Source organism: Epinephelus fuscoguttatus, linkage group LG23 (assembly GCF_011397635.1).
Source record: "Epinephelus fuscoguttatus linkage group LG23, E.fuscoguttatus.final_Chr_v1".
NCBI classification, from domain to species: domain Eukaryota; kingdom Metazoa; phylum Chordata; class Actinopteri; order Perciformes; family Serranidae; genus Epinephelus; species Epinephelus fuscoguttatus.
The window spans coordinates 14694463-14716232 of NC_064774.1; the positions used below are offsets into that span (position 1 = coordinate 14694463).

Sequence of the window (21770 nt, forward strand, 5' to 3'; positions counted from 1 at the left end):
CCTTCACCACTACAGCCCTGTACCTCATTACAGTCTATGCTTGATAGCAGCAGTGAAGGCTGAGACGACAGGTAAATTTACAACTGGCCATGCATGCTTATCTTAGTTGATCAGATTCATGCAATTAGGACATACTGTAAGAAGGACAGGCATATGGTGGATGAAACCAATAAACCTGGAGCAGAAACCAACAGTGCCAGACTTTAATTAGTACTTCTATGCAAAAATGATTGCGCTCATGGTGTGTTAAAGTGCTTTGTGAGGTAAACAAAATTGACCACATCGCAAAACAGTTTTTTTAAAAAAAAAAAAGTGCAATAGCAAGCAAACAACATTCAATAGACAAGATCTGATCTTGAAAACCGATGCCATTACCCCTGACGCTGAACCCTAACCCTTGCCATCTATACACCCACGTTGCTGCATTTACAACCACAACATAGGCTAATGAGCAGATAAGCCCCCATGCAAGCAACAATAAGCACGATCAATGCGTGCTAGATCAATATAACATCGCTCTGATAGTGGAAATCCTGCAAGCAATTAGATAGCGCTCGAGAAGGCGGCGTCCTCGTTCATGCCCAATTATGATTGGGTCAAATGGGCTTAATTGGGTGTCTAGTTTGTTGATTATCGTTGAGGCAAGTGAATCACCCCGTTTATCATACTGATAGAAGAGAGGTCCCTGGTTAATTCTGGTTGCGACTGCGATGATAATTGGTAAATTAAAAAGCAAGTAAGCCAAAATATTGTGGTTGGTATTTCAGGATAACTTGCGGAGTAATTAGTGAGAGGGATAGGCAGAGATGATGTCCAGTTCTGATTAGACCTGGCAAATTGATTCAATGACATCAAAGACAAAGGAAAAACTTTTAAGAGGAGAATATGACATGTGAACTGAATTTTATCCATCCATCCATTTTTCCATCAATGTTTTTTGGCTCCTATTTGAGAATCCAGAGGCATTCCCAGGCGAGACATAATCCTTCCACCATGTTCTGGGTCAACTCCAGGGCCTCCTACCAGTTGGGTGCACCTGTAAAACCTCTAACAGGAGGCGCTCAGGAGGCATCCTGGTCAAATGCCCGAACCACCTAAACCAGTCCCTTTCAGCACAATGAAGCAGTGGCTTTACTCTGAGCTCCCTCCGGATTTCAGAGCTCCTCACCCTATCTCTAAGGCTGAGCCCAGACACCATAAGGAGGAAACTCATTTTGGCCGCTTGTACTCGCAGTCTCATTCTTGCAATCAGTACCTAAAGTTCATGACTATAGGTGAGGGTTGGGACGTAGCCAGACTCGTAAATTGAGGGCATTGCCTTCCAGCTCAGCCTCCTCTTAAGGTTATCCACCAGGATAGTATGGTGCAATGTCCGCATCACTGCAGACACTGCACCAAACCATCTCAATGCTGAGATACTTGAAGTCCTTTACTTGGGGCAGTAACTATTTTCCAACCCAGAGGGGGCCAACCCCTGTTTTCCAGCAAAGATCCATGGCCTCAGACTTAAGGTTATTGAATCTATAACAACTGCTTCACACTCGGCTGCATACCTAATTTCAATCCCCAGGAGTATGACTTTTGTATGTTTGCAATTTTAGTCTGCACAAGTAGCACAAATATTGTGTTTTGCTATGATAGTTTAAGCTGTTTGTGGTATTCATAAGTTTAGTAAAAGTAAAAGTGAGTGACTCATTTTTGTGGTAAATTTTATACTGTATAACTTGAAATAATATCAATATGCATAAAATACTAGTTGATATGCTCTATTTAAATGTTTAAAAATAACTGCCTCTAAATTAAGATTCGTGGAACACCGTATGTGTCTATTGGCTGGTCGCCACTGACAAAGAGTCCCTCTGCTATGAGTGCGACAGGCGAGATGGCTTGTTGTGAATATGTCACTACTCCCATGTGGCTGTAATGTCTTTGAGGCTCAGGCTGTGGCACTCAGCAGCAGCGGAGAGGTCAAAGGATAACTGCTGGACTGGACAATGGGAGCATTCTGGTGTCAGCTCAAACTGTCACTTACGGACCGGAGCAGAACGGAATTGGAACGATGGATTCCAAATTCCGGATTCTTCACAGAGAGTCCTGCTTTGTGTCGAGGCGAAGCCTCCAGATAGCCGACCGCTCTGAACGCAGAGCCGGAGAACCAGAGAACCAGAGTTTGAATAATTAACCACAATGGAATAATAAACACGCTGTTCTCACAAGTTCTCTCATTCTAAAAATGTCAAAAGCAGATGGCACGCTGCCTGCGGCGAAACTTTGGTGTCAAGCAAGAGAGGCGAGAATGGAGAGAGTAGGGAAAAAAGTAAGGGAGACAGGATAAAAAATAAGTCAAGGAGTATTTTTTTGGCAAGAGAAAGAAGAAGGATGAATGCCTTGCTTATCCGTGGATCATTGAAATGTGTAACAAAAAAATAAAAAAATGAATTGAGGTAAATGAGGTGAGACAAATCTGAGTTACATAAAAACAAAATATAAAATGGCAATGAAAATACAACTGTCTTTTCTCCTATTTACAGTTGTAGATCACGCTGGGGGTGATATTCGAATGTGTCACTGAAGACAGGAAATAAGGCAGCAATGGCTGCAAAAAGCCTGTGGAAAAACAGAGCTATTCGGACAGCAGATGATCACACAGATGAGAGAAAAAGAGAGAAAATGTGTTGAACCAAGAGAAAATAGGTCATCGAAAGTTGCAGAAACGCCAGACGTCGAACAAATGTGGCAGTCCACATGGTTCATTTTCATGGTTTGACTTTCTCAAATAAGCCTTTTGCTGTTACTGGTGATCTCGTGTCTTTCCATTTATTACAGTGATTATCCTCTGCATTTAAGTTGAAGAAATTTGTTCACCCCCTAATGTATATGCAGAAACAGCGTAATGCAAAGCAATAACTACATGAGGTTTAAATGAAGCCATCTTGCTCAGACCATGACCAAAAAAAACCCCAATTCAATTGTTGCCATCTTCTACTTCAGTTAATTGCCTGTTGAACTGTACGGCAAGCTTTAGGTTTCGTAAGCTATTTAGATGTAAATGTAATTAAATTAGAGAATAAATGTAATTTTAATCAATTACAGTTACTGAGAAAAAATGTAATTAAATAACGATTAGTAATCAAAATGTTAGTGATTACTAGTATTCTTTCTTTTGGCAGAACCTATTTCCAGACATCTGTCAGCTTTATAGTAAAGTTTAAAACACTTGTTGAAAAAGTAATCAAAAACTAAACAAATGTAATAAGTTATATTACTTTAAAGAAGTAATTCAAATAGGTACATTACTTATTAAATGTCTAACAGGATAACTAGTAATCTGTAGTCTATAGAGTGCCGAAGTCACGCCCCTTCCGGTGAAGCTCATGGGACCTTAGATCGGAAAAAATATGAATGGCAGTGAATGAGGAGAGAAATATTATCTTTTGGTCCCGTTTGAGTTGTAACATGAAATCCAAATATGTCGTTAATGAATTTTAAACATACATTTTAAGGTCAAGAAAGTCATACTTTGTGGTAAAACTGCTGAGATATAAGCTTTTGAAAAAAACGTAATTAGAAAAACTACATAGGAGGCGGTCGCGTATGTGATGTCATAGCTCTCGCTCGCTTCCTGCAGCTTGGAGTGACTGCAACCTGGCACAAAACATACAGACATCTTCAATCACAAATCGATTAATCATAAAACAGTGGAATTTCAGCGGGGAGGCCAAGCTGCAGGAAGCGAGCGAAAGCTATGACGTCACATACGCGACCTCCTCCTGTGTACTCGAGTCTTTCTAATTAAAACGCTTATATCTCAACAGTTTTACCACATAGTGTGACTTTCTTGGGGGCGGCACGGTGGTGTGGTGGTTAGCACTCTCGCCTCACAGCAAGAGGGTTGCCGGTTCGATCCCGGGCGTGGGAGCCCTTCTGTGCGGAGTTTGCATGTTCTCCCCGTGTCAGCGTGGGTTCTCTCCGGGCGCTCCGGCTTCCTCCCACAGTCCAAAGACATGCAGGTTAATTGGTAACTCTAAATTGAGTTAAATTGTCCGTAGGTGTGAATGTGAGCGTGAATGGTTGTTTGTCTCTATGTGTCAGCCCTGCGATAGTCTGGCGACCTGTCTAGGGTGTATCCTGCCTCTCGCCCGATGTCAGCTGGGATAGGCTCCAGCCCCCCCGCGATCCTCAAGAGGATGAAGCGGTTAGAAGATGAATGAATGAATGAATGTGACTTTCTTGACCTTAAAATTTATGTTTTAAATTCATTCACAACATATTTAGATTTCATGTTACAACTCAAACGGGAACAAAAGATAATATTGCTCTCCCCATTCACCGCCATTCATATTTTTTCCGATCTAAGGTCCCATGAGCTTCACTGGAAGGGGCGTGACTTCGGCACGCTTGCATTTCAAATGTAAAATTCCCAACACTAATAATTTGTAAAGATTAGCATGTAGATTAGTAGCTTGAAAAATCATTTAAGCAAGCATCCAATTAGCAAACCCATACGTTAGCTTAATTAGGACTGATAATGTTAGCTTAATTAGCAAACTCATACATTAGCACAAACAGCAAACACCTACGTTAGCTTTATAATGTTAGCTTCACAAGAAATGCCTACATTAGCTGCAGTAGGAAACTAATAATGTTAGCTAAAAAGCAAACATGTTAGCTTTATTAGGAAACTGATAACGTTAACATTAGCTTTTTTTTTTTATTAGGAAACTGCTTTTTTCATTGCAAACTCCTGCGTTGGCTTCATTAGGAAACTGAAAATGTTAGCTTAACAAAATGATAATGTTGATGTAATGTGTACGCTTAATTAGCTAATGTTTGCTAGCTACAGCTGATAAAATATGCCAGTCACAGTTTCCATTTTATCCCAGAAAATTAACAGTAATTAACCTGCTTTTGTCGTCTTCTGCCTGGAGTCAAGAACCTATTATTTTGAAAATGACTAAAATTTTGATGCTGAATTTGACACATCAGCCACAAATCAAGAAAAAGCTGCACATTATGCTAAAAACAGAACATGTCTTATGACAACATTCTCTTAGAGGGGTATTTTACCACTGAAAAGGTGGCCTTTTAATAAAACTAGGATGCAGTAGAAAGATGCAAATACTTTTGAAATTGGTGCTACAGACCCAGAGAAAAAGACAAAAGGGTCGCTTTTGCTAAAGACGGAGAAAACCTACAACTACTAAATGCTCCCACTTGTGGTTGACGTAATACGAACATGTCCATTTGAAATAATGGCTCGTAAGAAATGATGTTGATCTCTAAATATTCAGCAAAAACATGTTTATGAAAATATTTGAGGCGGGAAATAGGCATGTGGGGGGAAAGGAAGGATATCTAAGCACTGGTTAGATGGAGGGAGGTTAACCACAGCTCATTCACACACGTTACCCACATGGAAGTGTAGTACCCTTTTCATAAGTGCACTTTTCCTTTTATATTTTAGTCTTGCTCAAGACCACCTTCGCAGAACATGCCAGCTGTTTCAGGGGATATGATGAAACATGTGACCTTTAAGCAACAGGAGAATCCACTGAACTACTGGGCCAGCATGTAACACCATTATACAGGGTAGTGATGCACAGAGACAGAGAGACCCACAGAGGGGGAAAGGAATAGCCTATCGGGTGGAGGTGCAGCCAGACGGCGCAGGTGAGGCAGCAGTAACAGCGATCGTCCTCCTGCCACTGAGCGAAGCTGTGTAAGACTGTAATCAGATTTCACAGGCCGCTCAAGCATCTCAACCAAACACCCAGACTCCTTAACAGCCGGCCGAACTGATACTGAAGTGTGTTTGAGGAAAAGTTAAAGAAAAGGAGTGTTTTTGTGAAAGAGATTGTGTGTTCGCGTTGGGACCGCATTTGTAAGTATGTGTGTGTCAATGCCTGTGAGTGAGTATTGTATTTGTGCATGCAGTGAAGGCTTTTTTTAGTGTGTGTGCAATTAGTGTGTGGCTATGCCAATTTGTTTATCTGACTGCTTGAACACCTGTATTTACTATGTTTCTGGGCCATGCTTGCTTTTATTTGTGTGCATCTGTGTGTGTTTTTGTGTCTGTCTGTGGTCTTGCTCTTCTATCTGTGTGAGGACTGTGGAGTTTGAAAATGAGAGTATTTATGCAACATAGGGAGATTTTGGCCAGTCCTCTTTACAGGACAGTTTGAGGGATAACACTTGTTTCTTAGGGTGAATCTTAAATTGAAGTTAGGATAAGATTAGCCCTGTTTGTGATTTAACGTACATCCCAGCACAGAAGACAAAGAAAGCGGAATGGCACAAGATACACTGGATTTATACAATTTATCACTTGGGGCGAAAGGACATCTGTGAGATTACGAAACTTTGTTAAAAGACATCGGTGTAAATGTACGCTACATTTGAATATTTGCTCTGCTTTACCTTACACATTTACCAATCAACACTGTGGTACACCAGCAACTTGGCATTCTCCAAGGTAAAATGGCCGTTACCCATCAGAAAAGATTTTCTGGTGGCAAGGTAATGCAATGAAAGTATTCCAAACATATACACTTAAATTGATATTGATTCTTTTGGTAAGCTCTTTTAAGGGGGCTATAAACTAACTAACTGAGGTAACGTCTACTCTGCACCATTTGATTTTAATGTATGTGACGTGAGAATTTTCTACCCATACGTTATTGTGCAATAAACATTGTAATTCAGTCTTTAAGACAACTTTGACCATTCCATTTGTTTTTATTGGCTGTCTTGTATGACATATGCTTTAGTGATGATTGGATCTTCTTGTGCTTAAAAAAAACAGATTATGCAAACGAATTATTCTATTTCCAGCAGCATCATTCCAGTGCACTCTGGCAGCACTACTTTGACTTCAAAATAAGCTTTGCTAACTTGAGGGTTTGTGTCAGCCTGTATGGTAACCTGACTGCCTTCAGCGTTGCCTCCATGTTTCCAAATTGGATGCCAAAATTTTGAAAATCAAGACTCAAGTTGTGTGAAACAGGATTTGTTCTTTTGGGCTAGGAAATGCTTTAGTATCAGTGAGTGTCCTGACAAGTATAGAAGTGTGTGTTTCTGTGTGTGTACCTGTGTTCTGCTCTCTGGGATCGTGCTGTTAGGACGCAGCCAGGCTCTCTGTAATGGCCTGATAACAGAGACCCTCTGGCCAGAAACCGGATTAATTAAGGGGCCAGACTACAACCCCCAGGGGAGGGCGCCCTCTACACCTCCCCTCCACCAAAACACACACAGACACTGGTGTGAATAAATAAAGCACATGTGCACACACATAGCCAAGCATAAACTCACAATCACTTTCACACATACACACAGGTAATGAGTGTACCACAGGAACACACACAGACACACACACACTCTGCAGGTTCAAAACATTCCTGTCTGCCCCAGCGGGCTTCTCTAACTAACACTGGCAGGGTTTGTACGACTCCAGAGGAAACACCTTTAGCACTTAACAGAGGCTTTTACTCACCTGCCTGGGCAGCTCAACACACTCATTAAGTTCCTCCTGTTTATTAGGCCAAACATATCGTTTCAGGATGAAAAGGTGTTGGGCAAACAGAGGAAATGAAAGAAAATTAATCACAAGGAAAAGGAACAGAAATCTAACTCAAAAGCATGACTCAATTGAGTTTGTGCGGCCTGTTATCCGACTGATCCAGGTATCTTAAAATAAACCATTCCAGCATATTAAGAAATAAAAAAAACATAAGGGATTTGAAGTGTTATTGCAAAAACAATCTCAAGTATTTTACAATCAAGTTCTTGGGACACAAGGAGAAAAAAACCCTGACGTTTCTGAGGATAAAGTCGTAATATCAAGAGAAAAAAAAAGTGGTAATTCATGGAGAATGAACTATGGCCATCAGGTGGATGTCCCTCCTGGGCCGCCTTGCACCATCAAATATATAAAAAAAAAAATATGTATCAATCAGTCAACTCAATCTAAAAACAGTTAAGCAAAGTTACCTTTACACAAGACTCTAACTCCAGACTCTGGTTTTAAAGTCCCATGCATAAAGCATCCATCCACCACAAGTCCTTCCCAAGTCAGACTATGTCACTGGACTTGCTGGCATAAATTCACACGTTTTTTATTGGAAATTTACGAGTTTAATCACTTATTATCAGAACTATTTTCCTCTTAATATTACAACTTTTTTCTTAAAATAGCATGCTTTATTTTCCAGAAATTATGACTTCATTATCGAAATATAACTTTTGTCTTAAATATCATGACTCAATTCTCCTGAAATTATCACTTTATTGTCATAATATTATGACTTTTTTCTTAAATTATTATGACTTTATTGTCCTGAAATTTCGACTTTATTCTCATAATACTACAACTTTTTTCTTTAAATAGTATGGCTTTATTCTACTAAAATTATGACTTTATTCTCGTAATATTACAAATTTTTTCTTGAAATAGTATGACTTTATTCTCCTGAAATTACTACTTCATTCTCAAACTATTACCACTTTTTTCTTAAAATAGTATGACTTAACTGGCTTGAAATTCCGACTTTATCATCGTAACATTACTTACTTCTAACCCATTACAACTTCTTTTTTATTAAAATAGTATGACTTTATTTTCCTGAAATTATGACATTATTCTGGTAATATAACAACCTTTGTCTTCAATATTTTGACTTTATTGTAGTGAAATTATGACTTTATTTTCGTAATATTACAAGTTTTTTCTTAAAATAGTATGCTTTTATTCTCCAGAAATTCCGACTTTATTCTCGTAATATTACTAAACTGTACGACTTTGGTCTACTGAAATTACGACTTTATTCTTTTAAATGATGACTTTTAAAAAATAAATAAATAGTAATACATTATTCTCCTGAAATTACAACTTTATTCTCATAATACTTCGACTTTTTTCTCACTTCTTGTTACGACTATTTTTTTTAATTTCCTCGTTTGACTTTATTCTTCTTAAATTACGACTTTACTCTCGTAATATTACAAATTTTTTCTTGAGATAGTGAGACTTAATTCTCATTAAATTATGACTTTCTTCTCTTAATATTACTACTTCTTTTCTGAATACAACTTTATTCATGTAATATTATGACTTCATTCTTGAAATCTGTTTTTTCTCTCAATGTGGCCCTTATACTCTTTTGCACTATAAGTATTGTTTTTACCCATAAAATGATTTTCTTAATCCTTTCTGAAAGAAAATGAAAAATGGATATGTCTGCATTTATGCCAAACTCATCTAAAGATTACAGTGTCCACTAAAATATAGCAATGCATTTGTCAGCACTGTTCAGGCCTTGAAGGTGTCCCTATTAATCCTTGTCCAAGCGTTTCAGCTTTCACCTTGCGGGCCGTTGAATAAGAAGTAATATGATGCATTGTGATAAAAGGGAAGCTCAGTTTGAAGATTTCCAGCAAAGGTTTACTCAGGGGAGACACAGAGAAAGACACTATTAAGCCAGACAACAATGATAAAGTTCCTTATCATATACTGCACATCTTTTAAAAGCCAGTGGTATCGTGCTTTTGTAGAACGCAGGTCTCTCTGATGAAGCCCTTCACTGAACACAGGAACTGAGCAGAGACATTCAGTGTGTAGGATCTGGTTTCTGGATTCTATCTGCGACGGATTCTATAGATAACGTATCCAGTTGCTCGTACAGACGCTAAAGTTGATAGCTAACACAGTATGTCCTCACTGACCAGTCTCATTTGTTCCCCTGGACGACTGTGCCTTGTTTGATGTGGCTTTCTTTGCTGTATAAGCCTTGTCTTTCTCTCCTCAGAGGGATTTGTGTTTCCTAAGAGTTCATGGGAACAGCACCACTAGTAGGGCAATGCAAGACGTAAATACAGTGCCCAACTTCTTCAATCCGAGCTGTGATCCACACCAGGATACGCCAGCTGTACCTCTACCTTATTTTACTTCAGGTTTCAGGCGGGACAAAGTTAGAAAACCCTCAATCAATGAAAGATTAGGAACCAAATTTAAAACCTAAAACAATAAACATGACACTGGGTTTGGGTGCACACCAATAATTCGCCCTAATGCGATTAACAGCAATAACGGAACAGCTTATCCGATTATCTAAATCAGATTAAGTATAATCATAAATTGATTGGCATGAATGGCAACATTTGTTCTTAATATTGTGGTTTGTTGAGATTATGCAGTCCATCAGGGAGCTCTTCCAGAGCTTTCGATCATATCACGTATACTACCTTCTTTGCCTTGCTAATGTTCTCACTGAGCACAGTAAGGACTTAACGTCCTAACCTGTTTTCTTTTCCGAATCTTCAAATACCAACCCTCGGTCAGTGGCCCTTGGTATCAGATACCAACACACTGGGCTCAATATTAGATGCTCAGGGCAAATGATGTAGGATAAAGAACAAGAACGTCCGAACAGTAAAGTTGTCAGGGTCGACAGATGAGTCAGACACAGGACTTTCACCCAGGAGACAGCGTTGAGTTATTTTAACTACCTATGTTGTTGCATAGATCTCATAGTATATGATGTACATAGTATATGGCCTCTAGTGCAACTTATAATATGTGTGTTTGGGCATAACACTACAATGACAATGATTTACTGTCTCTACTATACAGAAGCTGATCTCGTCCTCTGCTCAGTGGGTAAGGCGCTCCCGGACCTCATTGTTTTCCCAAGTTGTGGACCTTTTCAGCTGCTGTTCTTCTTCTTTGAGTTAGTCGCTAACTGCTATCCACATTTAAATCTCCTGTAGTGGGTCGCACAAATAAGATGTCCACGAATAACACGACAAAATGTCACACTCATGCTCACACTCCATTGTTTCTGGTCTGTTACCACATCTGATGCGGGCTCACAGGCGAGACAACTCTGTCCCCATTTCGCTATTGTACGTTTTATACAGAATGACACAGCGGCATGACAGCGTGAAATTCTTGCTTTGAAGATGCAGTGTGAAAGGGGCTTGTGCTGCACGTCTATGTAGATCTGCTAATGAAGATCATGTGGTGTGATTGAAAGCTCCAGAAGAGCTACTAAACTGACTGAGGTTGTTTTCTCAACTGCTGTTTCCAAGATCAAGAACCATTTGTGTTTTTCTACATAAAAACATATTAACCCGTTTTGTCCATATTAAGCTGTGCTTGTGTCTGAATGTCTATATTTTGCCAGGGTCTTTCTTGCTTATTGCTGGAGGTTGTTTGGGCAGTCTGAAAGAAATGTCTGCGGGAACTACTTCAGGCTGAAAAAGGTTTCTGAGAACTACACTCATGAGGTAGAAAAAAAATCTATGTTTTAATTTACAGTTACATTATAGTGTATATAGTCTAAAAAGATGCTTGAACTGAACCTTGGTCAACCATAAGACAATAAAGACAAATACAACAATTATCTATTATCAGTATCAGGTATCTATAAAGGAAACTGTAAATGATTCCAGATGTCAGAGTTATACACACTCTATGCTTTGGTTCACTGCAGCACTGAAGATCAGATACTCACAGTCTTAAAAAAAAATCAAGGTCAGGCTTTTGATTTTGTCACAGTGGTGAACCAGGGAGGACTCTGCCACAGAGAAGTTTGTCCGACCATAACAACGACAACCAAACCAAGATGCTTTCAGTATTAATAATAAATAATGCATTTCGTGTTGTGCAGGAACAGCAGGGCCATCCAGATACAGGACTTTGCTCCCCGTAATCTTCCTGCCCAGACCATTTTAATCCGGGGTCTGCTGGAATCTGGCTGTCGGACATCTACAAGTAGATGAAAAACCTTCGCACCAAGGGCAGCTCCCTGGAGCCGGGCCCAGACCCTGACAAAACCCTCGTCCATCTGTCTTCATCTGGCACCGGTCAGAAACACAGCTGACAAGCGTCACCGCAGTAAAAGCCTTTTTAATTTTTGACAGGGGATGAGGAACGCTTTAGAAAACATTTTCATCATTTGAAAACATTTTAAGCCTTTGCCTCTTTGTTAAACATTTGAGAACAAAGTCTTGCTGATGTCTCTTATTCAGCTGGGCTCTCTAGAAGATCAATTTGACTGGATAATAAGTGAGGATAAGAGGTCATTTTCAACTTCACACACCCCCTCTATGTATGTATCACCTCTAATCTCACCTCTAATCTGAAATACAGTAGTGTTTTTGTGTGCACGAGCACGCCCGCACATCAAAATCAATTTGGCCCCCAGAGGCACAATGAGACGAAAATGCACCTTTGCACTAATGCATCAAAGTGGCTGAAAGTTGGCCGGTGTTCAAATGTTTGTGTGTGTGTGTGTGTGTGTGTGTGTGTGTGTGCGTGTGTGCGCTTATGTTCTGCTGCAAGGAGGGTCGCTCATGGCCCGCATTAACCCAGCAGGGGATCAAGTGGATGGTGTGTGTGATTGTCTGTGTGTGTTTCCGCCGGCTGGCCAGTCATACCAGGAGGTTTGTTAACATGGAGCGTTAATCTAGCTTCAGCTTAGATCCACACGTTGCAGAATAAATACACACACACACACACACACATACACACACACACACATTCCCTCAGTTCTCTGCGGCGAGCCGAGTTGCCCGCAAGTAAATTTTTAATCACAAGCGCTCTAATCACTCAGGTCCATCTTAAACACCAGTCACGGCCTCCACTAATACACATCAAGAAGACCTGCTGATCCCGGCAGCCTCAGTCACAAACATCCCATCCTCCCGCACCCCAAGATCGTGTGAACCCGGCTCATACAGCACTTCCTGTCTACACCAAGCATACAGAGAAGAAGAAAGACAACACAATTTATCTGAGCTCCTTTATGATTCTTCTAGTTGTTGATGTTTGTTGTTTTTCTCTGTGTAAGTTCTCATGAGAGTCAGAGCTCTACACTGCTTTACTGTTCCTTTCATTCAAAGCTTTTCTGCTGCTGTTGTGTTTTCTGTTGCCTTTCTTTTCTCCGGATCACCACCAGGAGGGTGTTTGCCTCGCCATGTCTCGAGTAAGAATATCATCTTATAGCCTGGCAGGTTAAATAAAGGTTAAATAATGTATCAGTGTGAACTACCTGACTCTGATTCTGCTGCTTGTACGACTTATTATCATGCATCTATCAACTTTATCCTGTGAAATGTAAAATCAATGGCTAGAGCCCAACAAAGTGTCTTAGCTGTCTGATTTGCAACAAATGTGACAATCAATTACACATATAAGTCATTATTCCAGCACAAACTCAAAGCACTCTCTAATTTCAGACTCACAAGTATGACAGTTGGCTGCTTTTCTCTGTTTTACTGCTGATGGGACAAAACAATTTATTTGAAGACCTCTCCTTGGGCTCTGGGAAATTATGAGCATTTCTCGGTATGTTTTAAATTATTTTATGAAGTCAACAGTCAGTTAATTGCAAAAATAATTGTTAATTGCAGCCCTATTGGCCTGACTAACAGCCAAAACAAAAATAAGAATTATAATGGTGTGAAACAGAGAAAGCGAGCAACTGTTATATTTTTGTGAGGCTGTGACCCTCATCATCAAAGGTTCGGAATTTGTACTTTGTGAGGAAAAATGCAATCCAGTCGCCAGTAAAAATGTTGCAGTTGTACGTTTCTCAGAACTATGGATTACATCTGTACATTATTATGCAGAAGATAGAAACTTTACATTTCAAGAATGCTGTTTGGGTTTAAAAAAACATGGTTCTGGTGGAACAATCACAGATGGAGAAGGGGTCAATGTCTCAGTAAAAAACAACTCGTTTTCATGGCACTGTCCTCGCTGGAAATGCAGCGATATCTCTGTAAACCAAACACTTTTCATGACACTATTCCATCTGGAAACACAGCAATGTCTCAGTAAAGCCAACCCCTATTTGTGGTGCTATCCCACCTGGAAATGCAACAATGTCTATGTAACAAACAACCACTTTTCATGGCTCTATCCTGGCTAGAAATGCACTGATATCTCAGTAAAAATGAAACACTTTTAGTGGCACTATCCGCTGGAAATGCAGCAATGTCTCAGTAAAAGTATTTGGTTTTTGTGGCACTATCCTGGCTGGAAACACAGCAATGTTTCTATAAAAGACAACCACCTTTTGTGGTGCTATCCCGTCTGGAAATGCAACCATGTCTACTTTAAAAGCAAATGCTTTTCATGACACTATTCTGACTGGAAACACAGCGATGTCTCAGGAAAACAACCGCTTTTCGTGGTGCTATCCCATCTGGTAAAGCAGCGATATCTTGGTAAAAATCGAACACTTTTCATGGCACTATTCTGGCTGGAAATGCAGCAATGTCTCAGTAAAAGACAACTGCTTTTCATGGCACTATTCTGTCAGGAAATGCAGCGATATCTTGGTAAAAATCAAACACTTTTAGATGCACTATCCAGGCTGGAAATGCTGAGATGTCTTACTTAAAAACAGCCCCTTTTAGTGGCACTATTGGCTGGAAATGCAGTGATGTCTCAGTCAAAAACAAACACTTTACGTGGAACAATCTCTGGTGGAAAATCAGCAACAGGTCACAGAAAAACACCCATGTTTGGTGGCTAAAAGGCTGTTAAAAACACAGGAATGACTCCCTATAAACAACCAGATTTGTTGTTTGTTGGTCTTGAACAGTTGGCACTGTGGAACAGAAGTCTCGCCTCTGTGTCATGCCATCCATCATACTTGTCGAACAGGCGACTGGCCTGAAAATGTATTATTTAATCATCCATTGATCAAAGATGATCTAAGAAGTAACTTATTTTGTTCCATCACTGGGCTGATTTCAGTACTTTCCAAAACCAGGCTTTAAGTTCACCTCAATTTATCAACTTCAGATTCAGTCGCTCAGAGGTACTCAGGCGTTCTCCCTACTGTCCTCTGAACCTTCAAACATCCAACATCAAGGCAACATCTGCAGACAGCCTGACGGTTACTCGGACAAACGGAGGAATTTATGCCACATACCAACATTTCTGAGTCATTTTGCTTCCGGGGGGAAGCTGTAAACAGTGCAGCCTTTTTGGCTCAGGGCCTGAAAAGGAGCATCTTCAGGGACACTGTGCTGTGCAGCAAGCAGCCACAGAGCTGTATATCATAGTCTAATATTGTATAAATAAACTCTTTCCCAGAGCGTTCGCCTTTAAAGGGCGCCCTCAGTCTGAAAAGACTCTTCTGATGAGGTTTAACACGACGATGCAGTGAATCTTAGTCAGCACAACACACTTCATCATACTGACTTTTTTCAAGACGCTTTGTGTACGTGAGTGTGTTTAAGCCCCTATTTATGAGTGTGTGTGTCACTGTTCTAACCTCCTCTACCCCCCTTCGCCTCCATTGTTATTCCCTGCATTGCCATTCTCCAAACAGAGCACACATTCATCACTCGGTCTTGTGCCTTTCTTGCGGACATGCCAGGAGAAAAAAAAAAGGAACCTTTTCAGGTCTGTGCTTGTAAATGACCTGCCGCAAAAGGGTTTATTAAGTCACCTCCCCTCCCTTCTCCTAACCTACTTCCTGAAGACACATAGGAGGAGAGGGACGGACACAAAGAGGGGAGACAGACAGATAGACAGATAGACAGGAGCGGGAATGAAGCACATGATTGACATCTGGATATCTTTATTTGAGCTGATAAACACTTAACGCTGTATTTTCAAAAATGTAACAAAATAGAAAAAAAGAGGGGTCAAAACGATGACGACGATGTCAAACAAAAGACCAACTGTGAACGAGACACGTCAGCATGCGAGCTCTTTTTCATATTTGTCTAAAGATTATTGTTCCCCAACATCTGCAAACAATTTATGAATGTGCGTGTCAATAGTGAAAAATGTCATCACACAAGGGTGTAGGTTTTGAGTCATCAATCGAAAAGGAGGGGCAAACAAATGAAACAGGAGGTTTGGAGGTCCTCTGCCAGAAAATTTTGAGCATGAGACACATAGTTTCCTGCATTCAAGTGAATTTTATGCACCAGTTAGAGCCTTTTCTGCATCAATCTGCACCTATGTCATCACAGTTTTACTCATGCACATGCACATGTTCTAAATGTTAAGGGCGAATTTGAGCCTTTTCTGCGTCAATTTCCTCAAATCTACACCTATGCAATCACAGTTTTACTCATGCACATGTTCTAAAGGGGGGACATGTCCTTTGCGTCCCCTCCTGAAATCAACACCTGTGCAGTCATCGTTTTCTGGAGCCTTATAAGTGAAGTGAGGTAAAGTTTAAGTGCTTGCTGTCAAAAACCCAATGACACTTGACTGACAGTGACATGAAACAATGAAGAGGAACAAATGAAATGGGAGTTTTGAGGGTCCTCCGCCAGAAAATTTCAAGCACCAAACACATAATTTCCTGCATCCTGTTGAAAAAAAGTCCTCTGCTAGTTGGACAAATGCACACATCCTCCCCTGAAATCTTCACCTATCCACGGACCTTTTAAGTGATGTCTTCTAAGTGCTTGTTTTGTCCAACCAACACTCAAAAACCTGATGTAACTCGATTTACAGTGACACGACTCAAAGAAAAGGGGCAAAATTTTGTGCCATTACACATGGGCGTAGGTTTTGTTTCAACACAAATGAAATGGAGGGTCTGGGGGTCATGCACCAGAAAAATCTGAACATCAAACACTTAATTTCCTTCATTCTGAATTCTATGCACCAATTTGTGCAATTTGTGTCTTTAATTTTGCCAAAATAAGTCCTCTGTTACTTGGGACAAATGGCCGCATGTTCTAAATATCGTGGCTGACGTGTGTCCTGCTTCCTTCCCCTGACATCTACACCCACGCAATTGTTTTCTGAAGCCTTTTAAGTGCTTGATTTCTCCTTCAGTAGTAAAAAAAAATCCTAACACTGAGGTCGCAGTGACATGAAACTGAGAAAAGGAGCAAATGTCTTACATTTGAGGAGCTGGAGGTGGTTTTGTCGCACTTTTTATTTTATAAACTACTTTAACTGTGACATATTTGGTGCTGTCTGTGCTGAAAGAAGGAATCTGTTGCTCTTTTTGATCCAAAGTGATTTCCTGGATTCAGATGAATTTGCGCTTTACAAATAAATCTGACACGACTTGATTGATGTCTGTAATTTCAACAACAAATTAATAGACTTATTATCCCGGCATTATGCTCAGTGCAGATTTTCATCAAACGAGCTCCATCACTGTCAAACCAGTTTCCCTGTCCTACTCCCTGCTCTGGGTTTGTAGCTCTTCATTATTATCAATGTACTCCAGTGCTGCCACATTCAGCCTGCCATCTGCTGCAAATACAAAGCTGGATGACATATTGACAAAATATTTAATTGATATTGCAGCACCAAACAGGGCAGATGGAAAAACAAAAAAAACTTCAGCCAACTTTCAACAGCAATCAACTAATGGAGGGCAAATCTGCGTGACACACATGCAACAATTGGGGTTACTACATCCAGTACGGGATATAAATAGTTTGTCATTAATGGTTGCCCCCCTCTCCTCTCTCACACACACACGCATAAAAAGGGGGCTCGCGCTGGTTAATCTTCGCGTGCTGTTTAATTAATTTGCCGGCATAGGTGTTCACACTCTTATAATCTGACTGAACAGGCGAAATCAATCATCCAGACAAGCCTCGGGCGCTCAAGGAGACGATCACGATAAACACCCCCCTCCTCCTCCTCCCTTCTTCCCCCATCATCCTCCTCAACACACACACGACGCTTGTAACAGGACACAAACAACACTAAAAATCTCAAAGAAGAGCTCTCTCTCTCACAAAATGTGGGCCAGATCAGATTAGATTTTTTGGGGAGGGAGGATGAAATCACTCCGCCGCGCATCTCCAAATGGCACACATGTCGGGATGGGAATTTCTCCTGGAGACAAAGTGTCATGCCGTAAATCCGTGTTATTAAAACCGCGGTGCGTAATTGTCTCCAGACTGGAGGGCAGCGGAGCGCCGGCGCAACCGAAACAAACATAAACGCCTGTGAATGTGCCACACCGGCCCCGTTTTCTGCTTTACACCACACCAGACATGTCTACTACTACTCCACTGTGGGGATTAAAGGCGCCATGTAGGACAGGGATGCTGATATTACACAATGGGAACACACCGTCACCCACCTTTGTCATCTCCGAGCGGTGATGGGATGTGACGGTGATTTCTCCCCCCGTGGTCCGGCTCCGTGTCCCGGCCACCCGGCTGACTGCTGCCTGCCCCCGCTCCTCTCCTCCTCCTCTTCTTCTTCTTCCTCTTCTTCTTCCTCTTCTTTATATTTTTAGGAAAGCCTCCTCCTCTTCCTCGCCTACAGTTGGCTCTCCTTCATGTGTTTGGTGTCGGTGCGTGTCCAGGTGTCGCAGTCAGTGAGGCAGCGGATCTGCTGTCTGTCATCAGAGGCTCCTCGCGACTCCTCGTGCAACCAAACCGCCTCTCTCGCTCTCTCTCTCTCTCTCTCTCTCTCTCTCTCTCTCTCCAGCCAATGCGCGCGCGTTTACGCCTGTGATGCGGGGATGAGTACTGTCGGGCTCACGCACGCGCACAGCATGCACATATGGACCTCTCCGCACATTAACGCGCATGGACAATCCTAACGGACCCTCGCATAACTGTGCCAATGACACAGCTCTGTGATATTTGCCTGGAGTGACTCAGTGTGATCCAGGTGATCTCCTTTTATATGTTGTTCACGTCATGAGTCACGGTGGCTTCTTTAAAACCAAAGAAAACTCATGTTCTTTATCATCAGTGAGATGTACTGCCATGCCTCGATATGAACGCATCTGTCATGCAAATAAAGTTGATTTGAATTTGAACTGGAGCTTGATAGCTGACTGATATGTAAATTTTGAGCAGCACAGGGGCTCATTTAGTGATTGGAGGGCCTCAGGCTACACCGGGAACAGGGCCCCCCTCATGCATTATTCTATTGTTGTTACTGAGGATACTGATTGTTATGTTTGCAAGCATTTAGCAGCTCTGTTCCTACACACAAGCTCTTTTTACAGAGATCACACCATAGGGCCGCGACTATGTTCCTTCTTCATCCCTCTTTTACATTTTTGCAGAGAACCAAACAACGATGGCATCATTCCACTCCAGTGTGCGATTGATGGAGTGGCGTGACCGGCGTGACCAGCGTGACGTTTAACACAACTGTGTCAGTCTCTAGTGTGACATTACATACCAACACATTCTCACTCCGACCTCGTCACATATTGCGTTTTTGGTAATGGACTTTCCACGTCCACATGCATGGTACATGCAAGGTACCCTGGGTGCGTTGGTTGTTGACGTTCAGGGACACCGCGACAAGATCTCCTCTTTCAAGATTCACTTCTGTTTTCACAGGAAATTTAACGTTTACATACAGTCTCTTTCAAAATAAACATTCTACATCAGTTCAACACCGCACCGGACAAATGGACCTTTTTCTTTTCCTCCAGCAACAAAACCACAGTTAGGTTTAGGCAACAAAAGTACGTGGTTAGGTTTAGGAAAAAAGAACAGGGTTTGGCTTTAGTATCTGATGAGACGGTAACACCGCTCCCCAGGTGAAAGATGGTATTTGTTGGACTCATCCACCACCACTCCCGCTCTCCCCATTTGGACTTTGGTTGCCTTAACTTTTGTCCTTGTCCTGCAGCGTTTCCCCCTGACGCCGCCAAGCGATGTTATACTATAACGGTAGTCTCTATATACAGACTCTACATTCAGTGAATGTAGAGTCTATAGGCAAACCCAGAGATCTTGCCTCCGGAAGAAGAGCGGAAGAGCCCTGGTTTCCGGTGCTAGGCTGTTTGTAGTCTGTGTGATATTGATCATTCACGTTTGAGCCGGCTGCAGTTGTTGCCAGGTTAAACGGTCTGTGTGGTGAACTAACGAGGCGGAACATAATTGGCGTCACTGCAAACTCTGAATCCATCACAATGGTTCAGCATATTTACTTATATATAAACGGAAGTCGGAAACGGAAATTCACCTCCTAAAAACGGAATGCCAAAAAATTGGGGTTCTGCCCCCAAATGGCTGTATCGCCGTCTGCTGGAAGTCAGATGCCGAATACAGCCGATGGGTTCCGAAAATGCTATAACGGCAACCGGCCATGTATCATGCCGACGTTAAAGGACACCTTTTTTTCGTTTCTGATGCCGCAAGTCACTGCCCAAGTGCCGGATTTCAACGACTTCAGAGTGTGACCGTGTTCAACATACACATCGGTAGCGCTTTCTAAACAACAACAATGGTAAAACGCACCAATCACAATCGTTAACCTTCTCTGTTAGGACTGTAAGGACATCCATTTTTTGGATTCCTGCACCTTATACTTCATTCTGCTTGACTTAGACCTTTTGTCCTCATTTGGGGACATTTTTTGTGCCATCTAGTGGTAGTAAGAGCACAATACACTAATCCATGTAAGAACAAGATGGCAGCCATCTCTGCCAAGTCAGTCTGCAGCTGATCCCGACACAAAAGTGGACGAGGTCCAAAACCTGATCACATTTTATGCTTGAAACTTGTTTATTTATGTTTAATAATGATTGAAGTTTGATATAGCATACTAATTTTACTAATTTTAAGAATGAAGTAAAGATAATATTTAATACAGAATATGAGTGTACAGATTAACAGATGATTTGTGCTGATTAAGATTTCCCAGAAGTCTTTGGTGCTTTTGTGATCGAGGGACATCTGAGCAGCAGCAAGATAAATCCACCCATGGAGTCCAGACACTGGTGGTGGTGGTGGTGGTGGCTGATGACTCTGAGGCTGCTGATTGCTGAGGTGTATGAGGCTGATGACGTAAAAGACGTGCATGATGACAGCAAGAATGAACCACAGCATTGAATGAACCATACATAAAATGAGGAGCAGTAAGATGATAGGCTGACAGAGAAGGTGTGTCGCTGTGTTATTGGTCGATTGTGAATCAGCTGATGAGTCACTTGACCCACTCAGACAATGACAGGTAGAGACAGTGAGTGAGCATACAAGGAGTGAATGGCAGGGTGAGAAGGAAACTTTCTTCCTCTTTGAGTTAGCCACTAGCTGCTAACAGCTGCTTTTTAAATCTCCTGTGTTTGGTCGTCAACGTAATATGTAATCAAAGCGCAATATCTGTTCCACCCATGGACACGTCTATATGGCTTTACATTGTACACAGACCTTGTTTCAGGGTCATGACTACCTCAGTGTCTGACTCAGAGGTGAGACAACTGTGTTCTCCCTTCCTGTGATTGTATCTTATATACTGAGGAATGAGGCGGCATAACAGCACGATTTTCCTGCCTTGAGCAGGCATTGTAAAAGAGGCTTGTCATTGTTACTGAGGATACTGACTGGTATGTGTGCAAGTATTTAGCAGCTCTGTTCCTACACACTAGCCCTTTTTACATTTGTATGGGCTGCTGCTAAGTCCTGTCTTTATCCCTCTTTATCATTTTTACACAGAGCCAGAAAACAGTGGCGTCATTTCCCGTCAGTGTGTGATCATAGACTGCATCCTGGCATCCGGGTGTGCAGTCAGCCTCTAGTGTGACATATAACATTTGTGTCAGCAGCGCTTTACATACGATAACATTAATTTGCAGACATTTTGGCTGCTGTTCTTCTTTGAGTTAGCTGCTAACTGCTGCTAGCTCCTTTTTAAATCTCCTTTTGGGACACACACATAAACATTTGGCTCTGTTCGACCTCTCAGTGTGGATTAAAGGTGAGGCAACTCTGTCTCTCCATTCAGCAGTCATACCTCATGTACAAAATGACGAGGCGGCGATATTCCCACGTTGTTTCTGGTGCCCAAAGCA

The 21770-nt window shown here is 41.5% G+C and overlaps 1 protein-coding gene across 1 annotated transcript in view; it reads right to left on the bottom strand.

The window, feature by feature from the left end:
- gal3st3 (galactose-3-O-sulfotransferase 3) overlaps window positions 1–18392 on the bottom strand; it is a 54115-nt gene extending 35723 nt beyond the window's left edge. The window contains exon 1 of the mRNA XM_049568430.1: window positions 18087–18392. The gene's annotated coding sequence lies outside the window, so the exon portion shown is untranslated. The remainder of the gene's footprint in view (window positions 1–18086) is intronic.
- Window positions 18393–21770: the final 3378 nt, after the last annotated feature.